We start from the raw sequence: 19,658 nt of genomic DNA on the forward strand, positions 1-19,658 counted from the left end.
CCATAGTTAAAAGGGCTCTATCTAGTCTCACCTAGATACAATCTAGACCAATTCTCCTATTGGACTAGGTGAAATTGTATCCCCCAAGTTCTACATCCATTAGGGCTAAATCCCTAATCAAGTCACTGAAATGTTGCCTGCTATCCACATCAAGTAGAAGACCTCCTAACTTCTCAATAGCCAAGAGGGCCATATTAAAATCTCCCATAACAATGCCCAATATAAGACAATAAAAAAAAAAATCCAAAAAAATCTTCTAGTACTCTTAGTATTGGGGGCATATATATTTAGAAGAAACCATCTATCCAAAGACTTAGGGTCATAAAAGCTCATGAGCAAAATATTATCTTCATCAAAGATGATATTTTCATCCAAGGAGTCCTTCCATATTGTTAGTAGACCACTAGAAGCCCCATCTAAGTTAGTAGTTGAGTTCCTCAATCCCTTACCAAAGGAAATCTTTTCAACTTTCTCCTTTTTCATTTTAGTTTCCTAAATTAAAAAGGATCTGGCCTATGATCCCTAATCATACTCCTTAAAATTTCCTATTTGTGGATTCCATTGAGTCTACATATGTTCTAGGAAATGATCTTCATACTTTAAATTTGTGGCATGATTCTTGGATGGTCTTTTGAGTCCTATCCAGAATATTTCTCCTTACTTCTTCATTTCTGATTTGGTTCATGCTCTTCCTACCTAGGGTACTAGATTTGCCTCCAATATTAGCTTTGGCCTTGGTCCTCATTGCTGCAGGCAATACTAGCAAAGGATCCTTTCTATTTTTCTTTTTCTTATGAGTAACTTGAGACCTTAGATTCTCATTAGAGTCCTCGCAATTATCAAAGAGGGCTTCTAAGAGAGATAAGTGCTCAAGAGAGGTGGCTAAGACCTTTTCAAAGAATCTGCTGATCATTGAAGGGGAGATCCCTTTGTTGGTATTCCAATCCTATGAAACATGACCAAGGGATGTATTGATCTTTGCCACTGTGGATTCTATAGAGATCTAATTCCCATCCTCCTCTGTAATACTAGCCACATCCATTCCTCCATTGCCCTTGAAAGATATTTGAGGGGTTTTCCCATTGCCAGTAATATCCTTTACTCCATTGTCCTCCAAATTGATATTAGGAAATGTCTCAAGGTCTATCAAGACCTTATTAACTTTCACCAAAGTGTCATTATGTTGTGCTATCCTCATAGAAGCAACATTTCCTACCTTTTCATTTCCAACCAATGTATTATGTTCCATAGGGGGATGCCTCTTATCCTCTCCTCCCTAGTCCTTTTCATGTAAAATATTTTCCTTCCACACCTTTCTAGGTGCCTCACCTAAGATCTTGGGGTTGTCATTGTGTTTCCCCTATTTGAGTTTGGCTTTTCAAGCCTTTTGCTTGTCTTTTACAATTGGGCAACCCTTCACTTTATGTCTAGCCTTTTTGCAATGGGAGAAGGCAAAAGGAACATTCTCATAGTTAATTTGTTGTACTCGTTTACCCAGACAAGATTGAAACTCAATCACCTGAGGCATATCCTAACCTTCCAACACACCCACACATATTCTAGCATACGTAAGTCTCTTCTTGGCTATATCTTAGTTTTCTATCCTATCTATTTAGTCTTTTGATGATTGTGTATGTGTGTGTGTGTGTGTGTGTGTGTGTGTCTTAAATTATATTTTCTTACTTCTTAAAACTAATTTGTGTGGAAAGACTAAATACTCAATTATAGTTATTAATTATATTTTTATATTTATTGTTTCAAAATGAAGTAATCTCTTTATCTATGTAGTGAAGAGTTTACTTGTTCTTGTGCCTTCTTTTTACTAGCTAAAGTGGAGAAAGTTATTCTCTCTAAATTTATTTATTACTAATTTGGTCCATTTGAAAATCATATCAAATACCTTTTAAATTTTTGTTTTGAATAATTACTATTTTGTCATGTTTAATAAATGGCAATAATGAAGTTCCAAAGTATTGATATACTATTGAATTATATTTAATATTGACTTATTGAATTGTTTCTAGATGCTTGAAACTTATGTGAGATAAGATTGAACAATTTATACAACTATAAAGATAACCATATTTTTAAAAAATTAGCAAGATGAAAATAATTTTTTTCCATTCAATGGTATTGTATTGTAAAAAAAAAGTGATTTAGGACATTAATTGATGCAATGAGAATCTAAGGGTACCTATGTTGGAGGTAATCTAGATCCCTGCAAATAACCACAAAATGAGAACACAACACAAGATATACAATCTGATACCAAATGAACCTCTTTATTCATAAATATAACTATTTACATGCAATATGCTTGGCTATAAGACCCTCTAGGTTAGCACCAAATACAAAAACAATTACAAAATAGTTCTACAAGATCCAACTTACAATTCCAATCCTAGGTAGTCTAGATCTACACTCTGGAAGAAAACTCCAAGGAAATATCAACTTGTGCTCACAAGCCCACCAAGCAATCTCCTAGCTTTCCAAGAAATAGCTACTAGCCCTTATCAAAGTTTTCTCCTATACTTTATCCACTTCTCCAAGCTAGATTAATCTAATTATTTTTTAAGACTCTACTAAACCCCCTTACTTATACCCAACTAAGCCACAGGTTCACTTAGTTCATTACAAATTAAATTCAAACCTTTACATTAAATATATGTTGAGCCACAAGTTGACTACAACATCTTAAATAAATTAAAATTTGAAAGTTGGCTCACTGACAAGTTAGTAACTATAGGAACCAAGAGTAGAGTGAGTGTTAAAGAAAATGAGCCATGCATTAGCCAAACCACAAGCATTGTTGAGCTCCTAGTGTATGTCAAGTACATAGTATATGTCAAGCACCAGATTATAGGTTGAGCTTCTTCAACAACTGAACCCCTTCAATGATTGAGATCCTTGGCCAAAACTATACCCAATAGAGACTGAGTAGCACTCCTTTGACTGAGTCCTCGAAGTCCAAGGTCAAACCACACCACCCTATAAGATTGCTAGCAACCCTAGGATGCTCCTACATCAAACACCCCAGGTTCAAAATGATGTTCTTAGTAGCTGGAAGAACATCTTTAGGCATTCAACACTTAAATCCCAAATTTGTTCTTCAAATACATATCCTCCAAGTCCTCAACTTGTACACTCTTTCTCTTTATCTTCTTTTTCTTCTTCACATCTATCCTTGGTGTTCCATAGGTCTTTTTTGTATGCTGATCTCCAACCCTTTTGGAATATTTTAATTAAACTTGGCTACCAATGCTCAGGTTCCTCCTACCAAAATCTTCATTCTGCAAAGGAATCAAGCAATGCCTCCTACTACCTTTCACAATTGTAAACACATTCTTGACACAATCATTCACAACCATGAAATCATACTATCAAGGTCTACCAAGAAACACATGACAATTGTCCATATCCACAATATCACACAAAACTTGATCATTATATTTCCCTATCTAGAAATCAACAAGGCATTGCTCCCTCACTTACAAAGCATGCTCACCTTGCAATCATCCAATCCTATAAGGATAAGGATGTCGTACTTTCTTGAAATCAAGTTTTTGAACCATCTCCTTAGCAAAAAGGTTATCAATATTACCACCATCCACAATCACATTGCAAACTTTACCACCAGACTTACAAAAGTTCTTGAACAAACAAGTCCTCTAACAAGAATCTAGTGTCCTTTGACCTACCAGTACTTATTGAGCCAATAAAGTCTCTCCTTGCCTAGCTTGACTATCTTGGACTTCAACCTCATTCATAGCAACAACAACTCTCTTACCATGAGAACATTTAAAATATCTATAATCTTCTTCACACATCTGAAAAAATACCTCTAAACTCAAATCCACCTGTCCTCCTTTTTTGATCAACAAGTTTTGGTTCACCTTCTACACTTAGTTTAGCCTTTTCCAAGCTATCTTAGTTCTCCTATCCTCTAGCATTACCTTGACTTTTCCTCTTCAACTTATCTTTTTTCTTTAGGACATATTGATAAGCATCCTTAACTATATCAATTTTGAGCATACCAACCTCATCTTGGATATTGAATCTCAAACTATTAATGTATCAAGTTACCTTCTCTTTTGACAATTCTCTATGCTCAGACTGAATAGTCAACTTGTAGAACTCCTTTGTATAATCTTTCACAAGCATATCCCATTGTTTCAGATTCTGCAACTTCTTAAATAACTTAAGTTCATAATTAGTAGGAATGAACTTAGCCTTCAACTTAGTCACCATCAACCTCCATCTAGTGATATTCATTTCACCTTCCTCCTCTCTATCTCTTTGTAATTCCTTCCACCAAAGAACAACATGTCCTTTCAACTTAGTTTGTGCCAACCTTACTTTAAGTGGATCCTCAATATCCTCAAGCTGAAACCAATCTTGTAATTCATTGGATCTTTAGGATTCAAAGTACCTAAGAAATTAGAAACCTCCATCTTATGCTTCAACTTCAACTGAGATCCAAGTCTAGTAAACTGACCAACCCTAGTTCCAATAGGTCTGTCAACTCGAAAACTCTATCTTCACCACTCAATCCAACAACTTCAAAACCTTCACTTCCTCTTAACTACCTTTAGTACCCACATGTCAAGGTACACCACCTATAGCACACACAATTTTAGAAATCATGGTACTCTTCATCAACACCATCTAAGATCTAAAAACTAGCTTTAACCTCCTCTATTTTAGATATAAAATCCTCTTTAACCTTCTCTAAGATCCTTTTTTTCAAAATTTCACTAAGATCATCAATCACCCTAGGGTTTAATCATTTTGGAGGCATCTTACAATATTTTTGAAAACCCTAAGCAATAAATCCACAACTCTAGAAGATCAATCAACTCCGCAAGATCAACCTTCTCTAAGTATAGAACCAGGTGTAAACAGCCTCAACTTTGGTGATTGGTCTACACACTCAAGAAAAAACTTTGCTTTGATGCCACCTAATGCAATGAGAATATGAGGATACCCCTATTGGAGGTAATTTGGATCCTTATAAATAAGCACATAGTAGAAAAACAACATAAGATACACAATCTGATACCAAATGCAACTCTTTATTTATAAATATAACTATTTACATGCAATATGCTCAACTGTAAGGCCTTCTAGGTTAAGACCAAATAGAATAGCAATTAAAAAATAGTTTTGCAAGATCCCACAAGATCTAACTTATAATCCCAATCTTGGCTAGTCAAGACCTACACTCTAGAAGAAAACCCCAAGGAAATCTCGACTTGTGCTCACAAGCCCACCAAGCAATCTCCTAACTTTCCAAGAAATAACTACTAGCCCTTCTCAAAGTTTTCTCCTACACTTTATCCTCTTCTCCAAGCTAGATGAATCTAATTTTTTTTTAAGACTCCACAAAACCCCCTTAATTATACCCAACTAAGCCATAGGTCAGCCCAAATCATTAGAAATTAAATTAAAACACTTAGTTAAATATATGTTGAGCCACAAGTTGGCTACAAAACAAATTAAATACCCCTGAATAAATTAAATGTATTTGGTCAGCTCAACTCGACACCTATAGGAACGAAGACCATACTAAGTGTCAAAGATACCAAGTTTAGCATGAGCCAAACCACAAGTATTGTTGAGCTCTAAGTGCATGCCAAACTCCTAGTACGTTCCAAGCACCATAGTATATGTTGAACTCTTTCAATGACCAAGCCCCTTCAATGACTGAGATCTTCAGCCAAAACTATACCCAATAGCGACCAAGTAACACTCCTTTGACTAAGTCCTCTAACTCCAAGGCCAAACCACACCACCCTACACGATTGTCAGGAGGCCTAGGATGCTCCTACATTATTAATTTATGGATGAGTTTAAAATAATTAGAAAGGGAAGGGTACATTTTTCTATGGTGATAGTTGACTAATATATGCTTTGACAAAAAATATGTAGATTAATCATCTTAGTATTGAAAAAATCTCTCTTAATCTCTACAATATCATGATGTTAGTACATAACATATTTCACATGTAAAATGTATGTTAGATGCATCATGTTTCTCTACATTTGATCTCACTAACAATTTTGGTTACTAAGTACTTTGGGCAAGACTAGGAGCTCTTTGATCTCAATTATAGTATTATTCATCATCATGAAATAATAAAATAAATGAATTGTAAAGCAGATTTCTCAATTTAATATTATAAAATTATACGAACTTTATATTTCATAATTTTTATGGATTAAGGTAAAGATGAGTTTATAGGAACTTTAAACCCATAAAGTATTAGTTTACAAAAGAAAAAGTAGTTATGTGCCAAAGAAGAAGTATGCTAGAAAGATAAAAGAAACCTACAAAACATCCAACAAACAAGTAACCAAAACAAACACTCACCTAAATTGAATGAAACACACTAAGAAGAAAGAAGACAGAGAAACCCAAACCTAAGCTAGTTCCTTTAAATCTTTAGCACACTAAATCTCCCTTATGTCTAGATCATCTTCATGTTTCTTCAGGGCTATGTTGATTTTCTTTCTATTAATTTTGCCCCTCATTATTTTCCTTGGGCCTTCTAGAACATCCCTCTAGTCTTTTTCTTTGTCAAGTTTAAGTCAATTTTAAGCTCAATAACCTCCACATCTATCTTTCTTTTACTATTTATGATCTTCATAATGGAAGACTGGATCCTATTATCATTTTATTTTAGGGTTTTGTTAACTCTACCCTCTATCTCCTTCAATTGAGTTTGGATTCCGTCACACATTCGTTATAGCCTTTTCATTAACTCCACTTCAATTTACAAACTTTTCTCCAACAAATCCACCTTGTCTCTAAGGAAATTGATTTCCTTATATACCTAACTATCAAATTCGACAAAAGATAAGTTAGATTTATCCTTAGTCTTGTTGAGAAAGTCGAAGGACATTAAGCATTGTTAGTGTCATAATTCTCTAAAACCTTCGTGCCTTTTACAATATGCATGTCCTCTGAGTTAGGAGCATAGTACCCATAAATATTGAAGGAAAAATCATCCTTCTAATTATCATTTTTCTTACTTTTCTCTGCAAAGTATTTTCCTTTCACAAATTTTCTCTATGAAAAATCCTCATATTCCTCCTTTATTCCCATTCCATTCGTATTTTCTTCCCAAGGATCTATTGAATCCCTATCATCCCATGAATGAGCTAACATGGTATCCTCTTCACCCCCATGTCCATCCTAGTGTCTTCACTATCCATATTTTTTTTAAGCTTTTCTAGGCCAAGGGGTGTTCCTCTTACTTCTTGTATTCCCCTCTTGTTTAATTTTTGGACCAGATTTAGGAATTTTGGCCTTGCAACACTCTACAAAGAGGAGAATAAGCCCTTCACGAAGAATGGACTGAGATTATTCTTTCTTGTGTTTTGCTACACTCTAATTCAGAGATTTAATATTCTAAGGGGAAGAGATTTTATCTCCATACCGAGAATGATTAAGAAAAAAAAAAATTGAAACAATGGACCATTTTCTTCCTATCATCTAAGTGAAATAAGCCCTAATACAGTTTAGCACATGCCTTCAAATAGGCTTAATTTTCTTGTTGGAGAAATAGCTATCCACCTTGACAAGCACCTCTCTTTCATCGTCATCCTTCAGAAATTTCTCCAATGCCTCCTCAGTAACTTTTCTTTCCTTGAAGAAGTTGAAACCCTCATAGGACAAACTAGTCATTTATGAGATAAAGTAAGTTTTAAGGGAACAAGAGATCCCATACATTGAAACTGTTGGTGTTTGAAAATGTTATCGGTTTCCAATTATCCCCATGAGAACCTGACATATCTAGGGGCAGCTAACTCCCATTTTAAACATATCATTTCGGACACAAGGCCAACTATAAGGCATGACCCTTCTTCTTCTTCAGGCTCTGCAAAACCTAGGCGGGTGGACCTATAGATTCTTTATATGGTACCAGTTATCAAAGCATACACTGAATCTATTCAAAGAAGATAAAACCCTTATTTCTCCTAAGAACTCATGAAACAACACAGACCTACAATAGCTAGATGCAGATCTATGAACCTCATAAGCTGAGTGAGGGCATTCTATGATAGCTCTTCAACATGAAAGGGGAAAAGTGTTTGATTTTTTATTTTGATTTCAACAACCCTCAGATATGTAGTAGTGAGAAAGTAATGACCCTATAGCTGATCAGTGCCTAGTCCATTGGGAAAATTCATGGATCAAAAACATACATATGAATATTTGAGACATGTGTGTATCTTCAAATATAGATCTATCTATTTAACTTGTAAATAGACATCTATGTTCAGTTTAAAATCTCGTTCTTACCTGATATCCTCCTCAATAAATTTGCAACCCTGTTGATTTCTATGAAGCATTTACACAATTCCTTGAACTATCAGCAACAATGAAACAACATATAGTCTTAGGGGACTGTAACTATGACCTAAACTCTTTCTTCAGAGATTGTAAAACATTGAAATTCAATGAAAATGGAGACAAGATTCAACTGAAACTTAATTATCTACTGCTCTTTGCATTATTACCTTGAAAATATACAATCATATGCATGAAATGAAAGACATGAAACAACCTAACAGATCTGAACTATCTATATTTATCTTCCTACTGCTGTTCATATGAGAGAAATTGCTGAAGAATGGAGGTGGAATCACAGTTCTGGATCCAAAAGAATGGTCTCACAGAATGACTGCAAATTCTCTACCAACAGTGGTCTCACAGTTACAAAAAACTGGAACACCCCAAATGATAGAAAGAAAGAATGATATAGACAAGGGTGAATTCCTGGATTTGAATCTGACACCGACATCTGTCCATTGGGAATTCAATATCTTGCAACTCAAACCTTCTTTTATTTCTTTACCCATCTTGATCTAATCTTGTTTCATCATTTTTTGTAACTAATTTGCAAATGTCTATTTCTGAATGATGAAAACTTGCTGAGTCACCAAAATATCTTATTTACCTACTGAAATGCTAGTAAAATTTTAGTTTTTACTAAATGAATCTGCTCAAATTTTGACCCACACTACTTTTCAACTATTTTTTAACCATATTCAAATCAATATCATGTCAAAAATCAAATATGAACTTCTTGGTGTGAAAACAGTTGCAATTCAGGTACTTGAGACAAATCCCATTATAGCTTGAACTAGTGGCATTCTATGCAAAAACAAACTTCAGAATTGAAAAGATCGTCTCTTGCCGATTCTGACGATATATAACATCATGTATTTTTCTTTCCGGAAATGCCCTGAATCACATTTTGAAAATCACTCCTCTGCTAAGAGTATTCAGGTCTGTATTTAGAATAATTTTAAAAAGTTTAAACTTTAAACTTTAAGAAATAAAATTTTCAATTTAAAAGACCCTGCATGTCAGTTTGTTGGCAAAATAATTTTAAAATGAAAATTTTAAAATCATTTTATTTTTCCTAGCCCTTCCAAATTTGAGTCAACTCTAGATTTTACCAATGCCACGTGGCGCACTCTGATTAGTTCGGCCTTGTATAATGGACGCCACATGTCCTTTTCTTGCTAACTCACTATGGTAAACCTCATGCATCTTTTTCTTGGCGAGTTAATGAGAACCATCGGATCTTCCATGTGGCACAATCTGGTGCGCTCTTGTCATTTGCTCGCCACATCATAACCCAGTCACTCTGTCACTTCCACTTGTCACCATCCGATTCACTATTGTCTCCAAGCGGGACCCACCTCTGTTTGCCGTGTTTTCATGGTTTTATGATGACCTCGCTACTTCGCTAGCTGGAGTTTCTAGGATTTTTTGACTAGCGAAGTAGCGAGGCACCAAATTTTTAGTTTTCTGGCAACCTCCCACTCGCTAACATCAACGGCCTCCTTGTGCATGCTTTCTGTCAAAATTTATAACTTTGATACCATCCAACTACCGTCACCAAACTTGGGGCTTGCCACACGTGAGCTTCTATAAGCAGTTTCTCCTAAGACACAATGCAATGTGTTTGAAATTGTATTTAAAGATTTAGAAAACCCTCCCACGGTGAATGTGGGATAAAGGGTTTTACTATTTCTCTGCCCTGTTCTTCTTTCAAATGCCTTCTTCTGCTCAACACTGTCTATGTTTTAATGTAATCTTCCTTTAGCCTCTTTGTTGGTGAAGCTTCAGTTGGCTTCAAATCCTCATTGTCTGATTTCCTTTTTACTCTACCAGATTTTGTTGCTTGTGGCATGCTGCTAATAGATGCTGGACTACTCATAACTTTTGCGATTGTAACATACTTCTCTCCATCCACATCTCTGGCACCAGTATCGTCATCTATCCTGGATTGTCATTCCGACAACTTATTCAACTCTTTTCCAGAAATGCTTAGATCATCACCTTCCTCTTCGTTACATTCATCTCCATCCTGTTTAATTTCTGGCAGAACTGAAGCTTCAGAATCTGATTCATCTTCCTCTTCATCTTCAACGTCACTTCCGACTGCTTCATCATCATCTGTAAATATTTCTTCATGCTCCCAATCATCACCTTTTCCTGTGTCAGCCTCAGCATCTACATCAAAGTCGCCTCCTTTCACTTCTTCCTCAATCTCATCACCAACCCTTTTGTTTAGGCCAAGCCTGGTTTTTCTCTCGTCTGCTTCTTCCAAAGATAGTTGTTTACATTTAACCACCTTGTTAAAAGTATACCTGCAATGCCTTTGTGTCCTTGACTGGAGGCCAGATCTGCAGGTGTACGGCCAGCAAAAATCTAGGTGTTGGATCTGTCAATGCCCCTGGAGCTGCCTCTAAATGCAAGTCATGAAAGTTAACATTGACACCAATAGAAACAATTGCATTCATTTTCTAGTCATAACCAAGAGCAGCTGCCAAGTGTATAGCTCCTTTCCCTTGGTCATCTAGCACATTCGGCCCTTTACCTTCAGCATTTATTTTTGAAAGAGGCCAAGCATGTAATTCTTTTTTGATTAACTTCTACATCAACTTTGCACATGCCTTACCAAAGTAAGCTATAGATTTTTATAGAGCTCTCAATCTCTAAAAACTTCATGATCCAAGGATCATAAAATCATTATGATTTCATCCCACATAGCTTTGCAAGACTCATGATTCTCTTATCTGCATGTGGAAATTCCTTAAGTTGTCTGTGGTTCCCATTGGCAGCTTTGATGTTGTCATATAAATCAAAATGGAATAATTGGCTCGAGAAGACTAAGAAGATAAATTTTAACTAAAGATGTTGCACCAATAGGACTCATGCCCTCAGTCAATGAGGCATTCCCATCTTCATTATATAAAGAAATCAGACCTTGAACAACCTTTACATCTACTTCAGTCCTGAATATGTACTCTCCCTTTAATGGTCTATCACATTTTGAAGTTTTAATCATCACAATGCATGATCTCCACTTGCAATGACTGGAATTAAAAACAATCACAAGAACATTACTTTAAAACTCCTTTTTAATCATTTTCGCACCATTGTGAAAATTGTGTCAAGAGGCCTACCAGGTGGCCGTAAAAACTAACTTAATCAAGTAACCAGATCGTAAAAATTGGCATGAGTGTTCAATCCTATATACTTTACCACACTGCAAATTTTTAGCCCATGACGAATCTCCAGTCAAAATATTTTAATTGCCAAACATCCATACTTCAATTACCCTGCAGGCAAACCATGTTAAAAAACATAAACTGGGCTCAGGTTCGGCATTATAAATTGGGTTATTGATCACTTAGGGTTCTCAAAACTAGGATATAAGTTCTTTGCCGTGAAGAGAATATAATTCTATGTTTTGGGCTCATGAAGAATCACAGGGCACATTTGAAAAATTTTCGAAAATAGGCACTTGGAAATTTTGAACTGGCAAATATGTCAAAAAGTAGTTTTTGGTAAATGGATGGACATATCAAAGTATGCAAATGGATTTTTAATGACTCGGGAACTAGCATGCTTCAAAGATTTTTAGGAGACAACAAAATGATATAATCCATTTAGGCTCAACAATCACAGGATCAAAGTTATAGCATGCCGAACATGGGTACGAATCAACCTGGATACCTTAGTCATAACAAAACAATGTAAACTAGGTTTTTGATCATGCTAGAAAACTGATCAAATGGATTCCTCATGATCTCAAAATTGGAACATATGAAGTGTCTAACTCCTGAAACACAATGCAAAAATAATTTTCTCATTTGGATCAACTGGGTCAAAGATATCATTGGTCGAACAGGGCTTCCCAAAATTGTGAACAACTACACAAATGTACAAAATAGTAAATGGCCAACTTTGAGGGGTTGGAAACCTAGTCAAAAAAATTCGAAATGACTTGAAAACTAAAACATAGATTCTTTGTTATGGACATTAAATGCTCCCAAAGTGGCTATTCATGACACATTCCTGGGTAAAAGATATTCAAATGCAAACTAGGCCTCTGGTCGCTATTTGACACTTAGGCAGAATTGCAAATTCTGACACTAGCTCAAAAATGGAACTTCACAGAATGATTCGGGATGGCAAAATAATATTGTGGATCACATGCACATGTCAAATGGAAGGTGGTAAGCCACTTAAACACCATCTAGGCCTCAAACTGACAACTAACCACATATGCATAAAAGGCACTTTAGGGCATGATTTTTTCAACGATGCTCAAAATTAGGGCTACAATTTTGAGCGCTAACAGAAACATTGTACTCCTTCCATCCTCTAGAGAAATCTTTCATAACTTCAAGATCAAAAGAATTAACTAAAATATTTTAGAGAAACAAATATGTAACCTTTTATAAATTCTAATGTAATTTGTGTCTTTATGTATACTCTCCATCTTTGTTCTCCGCAGATTGCTAATTCAATTTTTATTCCAGCCCACGAGTTCTCGAAGAACATACGTTTTTGAGGTCTAACAATTTCCAATTTCCGCACGTCATGTTGGGAATAATGCCTTTTCCGCACTGTCTTCCACACTACCAAAACACCAGCGTAGTTTCTAAGAATTCTTAATTATATATTCGAATGCCCATAATGTTGGACTTACGCAAGAAATTCTGAAACTCGTAACAGAATATGGGGAATTGTTGTGAAGGACGGGGGAGCAAAGGCGATGCAGATATAGAGTTAGAATGGGAGGAGAAGCTTCCCACAAATTACAAAGAAATCCTTGCCAGGGTCAATCCCCCGGTGTCCTATAAATCAAAGGAGGAGCTCTATCACAAGTTTTGCGATTCATTTCTTATAGGAGGAACCCAGGTATAATAACCCACAAAATAATGTAATATTTTACTTGTTCCTTCTATGTTCTTAACAGCCTGACATATTTTGGATGTCTATTAAAAATTAAGCAAATTTGGATGGACAAATCTACGGGCACATTGGCGTACATGTTGTCTGCAAGAGCATTGGAGATCACTTGGGGTAATGACAATCGCTACTGGTCGTGGGTGTCAAACGAACAATCCAGGTTACTTACTTCATATCATGCCAAAGAGTGTTATGTCTCTTCTAATTTCATGCTCATTTTAAGCTTGAATATCATACAAAAGAGTGCTGTGTATTGTTCAAATTCTCCAGTTTTTTCCTTTTGCCTTTCTTATTTCTATATCTTCTCCTTATCAAAAATGAATGAACAATTTATTTTATCAAATAATGAATAGCATTGAGTGTTGTTTGCTCTTGTTCTTTGGCTTCTAATACTATCCCTATTAAATATTATATATTAAGAAGAAATTAAATTTGAAAAAATAAGTTAATTTTGACTATTTAACATTTTAGTATAGAAATCAAGACTTTGTGTGGATTTTATTATTCACTAGAGCTTGATTCTTAAGCTAAAAGTGCTAAATAGTCAAGTTTAATTTCTTTCTTGATATGATGTTTAAGGGTGACCACCATAACAAATAAGGACTCGGCTATCCTCCCTACAAATTGCACTATTGACTAAATTTAAGAAAGCAAAAAATATAATGAATTTTTAAAAACTTTTCAGCATTTGATCTTATGATCTGCATATTTTGTGATCAGAAACCACAAAATTTTGAGAAAATTTTGCTGTGTTTTCATGAATCTGAAAAAGAATCATCTTTGACATGTGTTGTTCAAATGATTCAGATTTGAGGAAGTTGCAGAGCTAAAACTGGTCTGGTGGTTTGAAGTGAGTAAAAAGATCGACTGCAGCCTCTTGTCTCCAAACGCAAAGTACAGCATTGCGTTTGTTCTCAAAATAGATAAAAGCAAAGGGGAATCTCGGTCTCACCCATCACCATTCACGTTTTCACTTAAAACGACCGAGGGGGAGTTGATAAAATCAGCTAGATTCTTGGACGATCTTGACAAATAAATTGAAGTGGATGGGCATGAGAGGACTCCTGTGATAACTGGCGAGAAAGGATGGATGGAGTTTTTTGTGGGCACCTTCTTTCTGAAGGAGGATGACAGCAGTGCTCAAACAAAAGATATTGAAGTCAGTATGAAAAACACGGACGTCAACTTTCCTAAGAATGGCATTATTATTGATGGAGTTAAGATTAGTTCTAAGATGGAACGATCGACCACTACGTGAATAATTAGGTCTTGATCCCGACTCTGTTTATATTACTAGTTGCTTTGATGTATATTATAAGCCATTAGGTTGATATGTTGGAATCTGCTTTCCCTTAGTTCTCCCATATGTTAACTCATTTTTAATCAAAGTATTGTGTGTCACATAATTGTAAGAGGAAATTTACAATATCACATAGCTATTTTGATAAACATTTCCCTAAATATACTGACATAGATATGAAGTGTTTTAATAAATTCTTTGATTTATTTTTTAATTTCAAGTGGTTTAATAATATAAAGGAAAAATGATATTTTAATTCACTTTTATTATTTTATTATTTTTTCAAACTAAAATATAAAATTAACATAGGAATTAGACAAGGCATATTGATTTACAGGAACCTTAAATCATGTTGATATATTCAAATTATGAGTATTTAAGGGCAGCAAAAATTAAAGTATCTCAGACTCATCTATGCTACACATTCTATTTATTTATTTAATTATTTGATGTCTAAATTGTGAATTTTTATAATCATATTTTATTGTCTACTGCAACATTCTATGGTAAGTTGTCCTCATACTAGAAGGTCATTCAAGAAGATGACAACAATGCACTTTTTTCCTAGACAAGAAAGTAGGCACCTCATTTGATAATGATATTTTGTCATGTGTCAAAATTAAGTCATTATTATAGGAGAAATTCTTGTGATATGATATGACATATCCCTCTTATAGGTTAGACAAGTATTAAAAAGGAACCTTGCAGGAAGAATATGGGTGTCCAAGTTGGCTTATAATGGTTTCAAAGAGAATCAAATATTTATAGTTAATTATGATATATTTTCATGTATAATTATAAATTATGTTATTTACTACAAATTATATGACAACTATCAGATGTGCAAAAGCATATGTCATGTCCTTTTAGAAATTTTTTTTTTTCAAGTTTTGACACATGCTAGAGGGGTTAAATAATATTGGATAATATCGATTGCATTCTTAAAGAGGTGTTAGAACCACTTGTCACATAGATATGGATGCCAACCTTTTTTACTTTCTCTAGAAGCCACCTAAAAATTGTAAGTATTTAAATACTTTAAGTTTTTTGTTTTGGCCTAAGAGAGTATTGGTGTAATTAAGTTGTTGTACCTAGTGATAACCTCTCCTAGGTCCTTATTACACATACCACTTAATTTTACTTTGAACACATTACAATTTAAGAGCATTTATATGTTGACATTAAGGTCATTTTTTCTATTAGAGACTTCACACTTAGTCAGTTGGTTACATTGCTAACAAACTCTATAGTTGCTATCAAGCTTATCATTCATCTAGTAGTGTAAACCAAGTGTTTTAGTTGCTCCTGAGCTAAACAATCAGAATGTAGTTCATGTCAAGCTTCATAGTGTCTATCGAGTAGTTGAGACCATTTTCAATATAGCGTGAGCTTAGCAGTGTCTACCAAGCTACTTAGTAGAAGTGAAGTGATCACAGTGTTATTCAATTGCTTTAGTGTTAACCAAGTTATAAAGTGTCTACTAAGCTCGCAATGTTAACAAGGATAATCTAGTGTTGACTAAGTCATATAGTGTCAACCGAGTGATTTTGTATCCATCAATTTTCTGTTTGTTTACCGAGTCACATGATGTTGACCAAGTTCTTAGTATTTGAAGTGATTAGTATGGACTAAACTTCAATGTCAACTAAGTGCTTGAGTGTGCTGAGTGCTGACACTATTTACTGAGTATCAAAACATCACCAAGTTTGTCTTCAGAACTTGATTTATAGAAGTTGGGCCGGATTTGTTAATTATGATTAATTTGGTATTGTAGCTGACTCCAATGAGTAATTAATTGGATTGATATCTATGTAATGTATTGTATCATGTCCAAAGAATATATGAGAAGTAATAAGAAGTAGATGAGAATGAATTGAAGGCTATAAGTAGTATATGGTATAAAAAAGACTCATCTATCATAGCAAGGTGATCATTCCAATTCAAGGAATCTCAACCAACAAATCAAAGTTGTAGATCAGAGATCAACCACTAATCCATCCTAACAAGTGCATTAGTCAAATCCTTTAATAGGGTGATCTTAACAATCTTTTGCCAAATCTCCTAATAGAGTGCATACTTCATTGTATGTTTGTAAAATCCTTTCACAAGGTGGACTAAAAGTCCTTATTTCTCCTAATAGGGAAAATCATTAGAAGTAATCAATTGTAAGCCTTACCAGGAAAACTTTATACTACATTACTAAAGCTTGTAGATATCATCCCTACGCCAATTTTACTTTCTTATTGGAAGAATTCTGGGTCACCATATCTTGTGTCAAAGTGTTATGAATGTCTATTGCTTTCATTCTTTCATGAATGTAATTAGATCAGAATAATATATGAAGGATTCATTGGTCAAGTGAGTTAAAGTTTTATTGGTTCTTGATTCATCCCTCCCCTCTAGTAACCTATCCTACCTTATATTTCCAACACTATATTGTTGTTGGTTATATCATGTTATCACTTATCCACCTTGAGTACATATTCCACCTTAGTGGTCTTATAATACTATCATTTTTCTATTTTATGTTCATGATAAAGGTTGTGCATGTTGAGAGTGGGAAGGAGTGAATCAATATTTAAAAAAATTAAAAGTAAATGCAACTAAATGAACACAAAGGAAACAAAGATAGATGGATGATAAACCCTTTTGGGTGAAAAATGTGATATCACTAATCACTGTAAATGTGGGCTCCAACCCAGTACATCCAAGGCTCCAAACTTCTCAACAAAAAGAAGGATTCAACCTAATCAGACTAAGGCAGTTGCCTCTAAAGGCTACAACCTTGAGCTAACTAATGAATCGACTGTATTACAACAACTTTTAACTCTTTTTTTATCATAAACTGATAAAACATTGTAGAGAAGAATACACATGCATCAAGACAACCATTCTCAGAAAAATGAGTTCACACTTGTGTAGTAGATGAGCTTCCAGTACCCAACCTCACCACACAAATGGTATGTTCTTCACACTGTTGCAATAGATCTCCTTCCTCCTTGAAAATATGCCTATCCCACTGAGTGTGTAATCCCTTATTTACACCCCATATTTAGCTCACCCAAAAAAACATCACTTTAGAATTAATCCCCAAAAATATCTGGTGTCCAGTCCACAAAAAATGGTACTCATCCTACACACCCATATCCATGTTCTCCTATCACTTATAAAAAGAATGACGATCTTCACTTCAAAACCTTCTAAGACTCCTCTTTCGGGTGCCTTGGTTCCATTTTCTCTTCCAACAGTTACATTTTTGAGTCATTATTATCATTGATTATTAGTAATAATTTTTGGACATAAGAACTCATCATGCCACCAATGTCCAAATATCTAGCATTGATTTTCCAAAATAATTGATGCTTCTTCGAATAGCTTCACCTAACATGCATACATTTTATCTATTCTAGGAAACTAAGAATGTAATGCGGCATATCTGTACAATCATCAATTTCAGCATGTAGTATGCAGAGGCCCAAGCACAAAAGATAGAAACACCTAACAAATATACAAATTTGAGAAACAAACTACCAAGTAACCCAAGCATCTGTGGAATCATTTTTCATGGACTAATCTTTATGTCTTGTATGAAACATGTCCACATAGATGATAGGCCAATACTAGGGAAAATAAATGTTAGAAATAACAATGGGAAAGTAACTCTGAAAGGGGGATGAATCAATACTTCAAAACTTTAACCATAAAATATTCATCACACATCCATCTCATACTGTAGCTTGTAAACTAAAATATCAAGCTACACATTTGCATCCATAGCATAAAAAAGATTTAACACATGACACAACAAATTGGTTACCTAGAAACACTTCAAGGAGAAGGTAAAACTGGGGTGAGATGACACCAACAAATCTTCACTATTGTAGTTGTAATGTGTAGCCAATTATGCTTATAATGAGTTTGATCATACACTATGATCTACCCTATGAAGAGTTTTCCTTGTCAAAGGCATAGAAAGACCATTAGGTCTCACCTTGTTAGTGGATTTAAACTCTCCATTAAGTAAGGGCTTGGTTAAGAGATTTACAAGAGCCTGTTAAGACCACAAAACCTCTCAAGGATACTTTATTAGGAGATTTACTCTATATCGCTTGTTAAAATGATTCATCACTATGATCCTTTAGTTAGCACCTCACTGCTAGATGTTAGGTCTTCCCTTTCCTAATAAATCATTGGTCCTTTTAATTAGATATGTATCCTCTGTCCTTTCTCTTCTTTTCTCTTTTCTCTCTAACTAATTCTACAACTCATAACACTATCAAAACCTCCATAGCCACAAATGCTTTCTTTGCATTTAGTATTTGTCTCTCACACATGTTACAAACTCTTAAAGGTTTTTCCTTCTTAAATAAAAATAGGTGGAAAGGGTTACATTAGAATCAACAAGTGTGGTCAATCCATATTGGTGCCTAATTCATCCCTTAATCTGATTGGTTACATGTACTACAAAGGGATTCGCAATATGACTTGATCCTTATCTTCTACAATCACAAAATAATGTTTATGTTAGCCCAAAAATGGTTTACATAGTAGTTTGTGTCATTACAAACAACTATGCCTTTGACTATTCACTTGGCATCCAAAGGCTCTAATATTCAGACAACACTATGATCTCAATGTTGAAACTTAGCTCCTTTATTACTCAATACCTTAATCACTTAGCACATACTATTTGCTCAACTCCTGAATGACTAAACATGCATAGACTTCTCAACAACTACTAGTGCTTTGTACTAACTATCATATTTCTCAATATGTATTATTTGGCAACTTATGCTTGACATGTAATATAATACTACTAGATAACAACTTGAGTGTTTTGTCCTTGTCTTGTAAAAACCAAAATGAGATCAACAATAAATAGAAAAATATTTGATACTTTAAATAAATTTCAGCTTGTTCTAATCATGTCAATCCAAGGGTGTAATCATGTGAAACGTGTCTAGGCAATACGCCATTAAGGAGTGCTAGTTGTGAGATGAGGGATTATGAATGCAACTACAACAGTTGAAAGTAAATCTATAGAAAACAAAATAAACCTCAACAACATGAACTATC

The 19,658-nt window shown here is 34.7% G+C and overlaps 1 pseudogene; it reads left to right on the top strand.

Annotated features, from left to right (window-relative positions):
• The first annotated feature begins 13,323 nt into the window (after positions 1–13,323).
• LOC149557299 (F-box protein PP2-B11 pseudogene) lies at positions 13,324–14,318 on the top strand (annotated as a pseudogene).
• Positions 14,319–19,658: the final 5,340 nt, after the last annotated feature.

This window comes from Cupressus sempervirens, chromosome 5 (genome assembly GCF_028749045.1).
Source record: "Cupressus sempervirens isolate cs-2001-9-10 chromosome 5, ASM2874904v1, whole genome shotgun sequence".
NCBI lineage: Eukaryota > Viridiplantae > Streptophyta > Pinopsida > Cupressales > Cupressaceae > Cupressus > Cupressus sempervirens.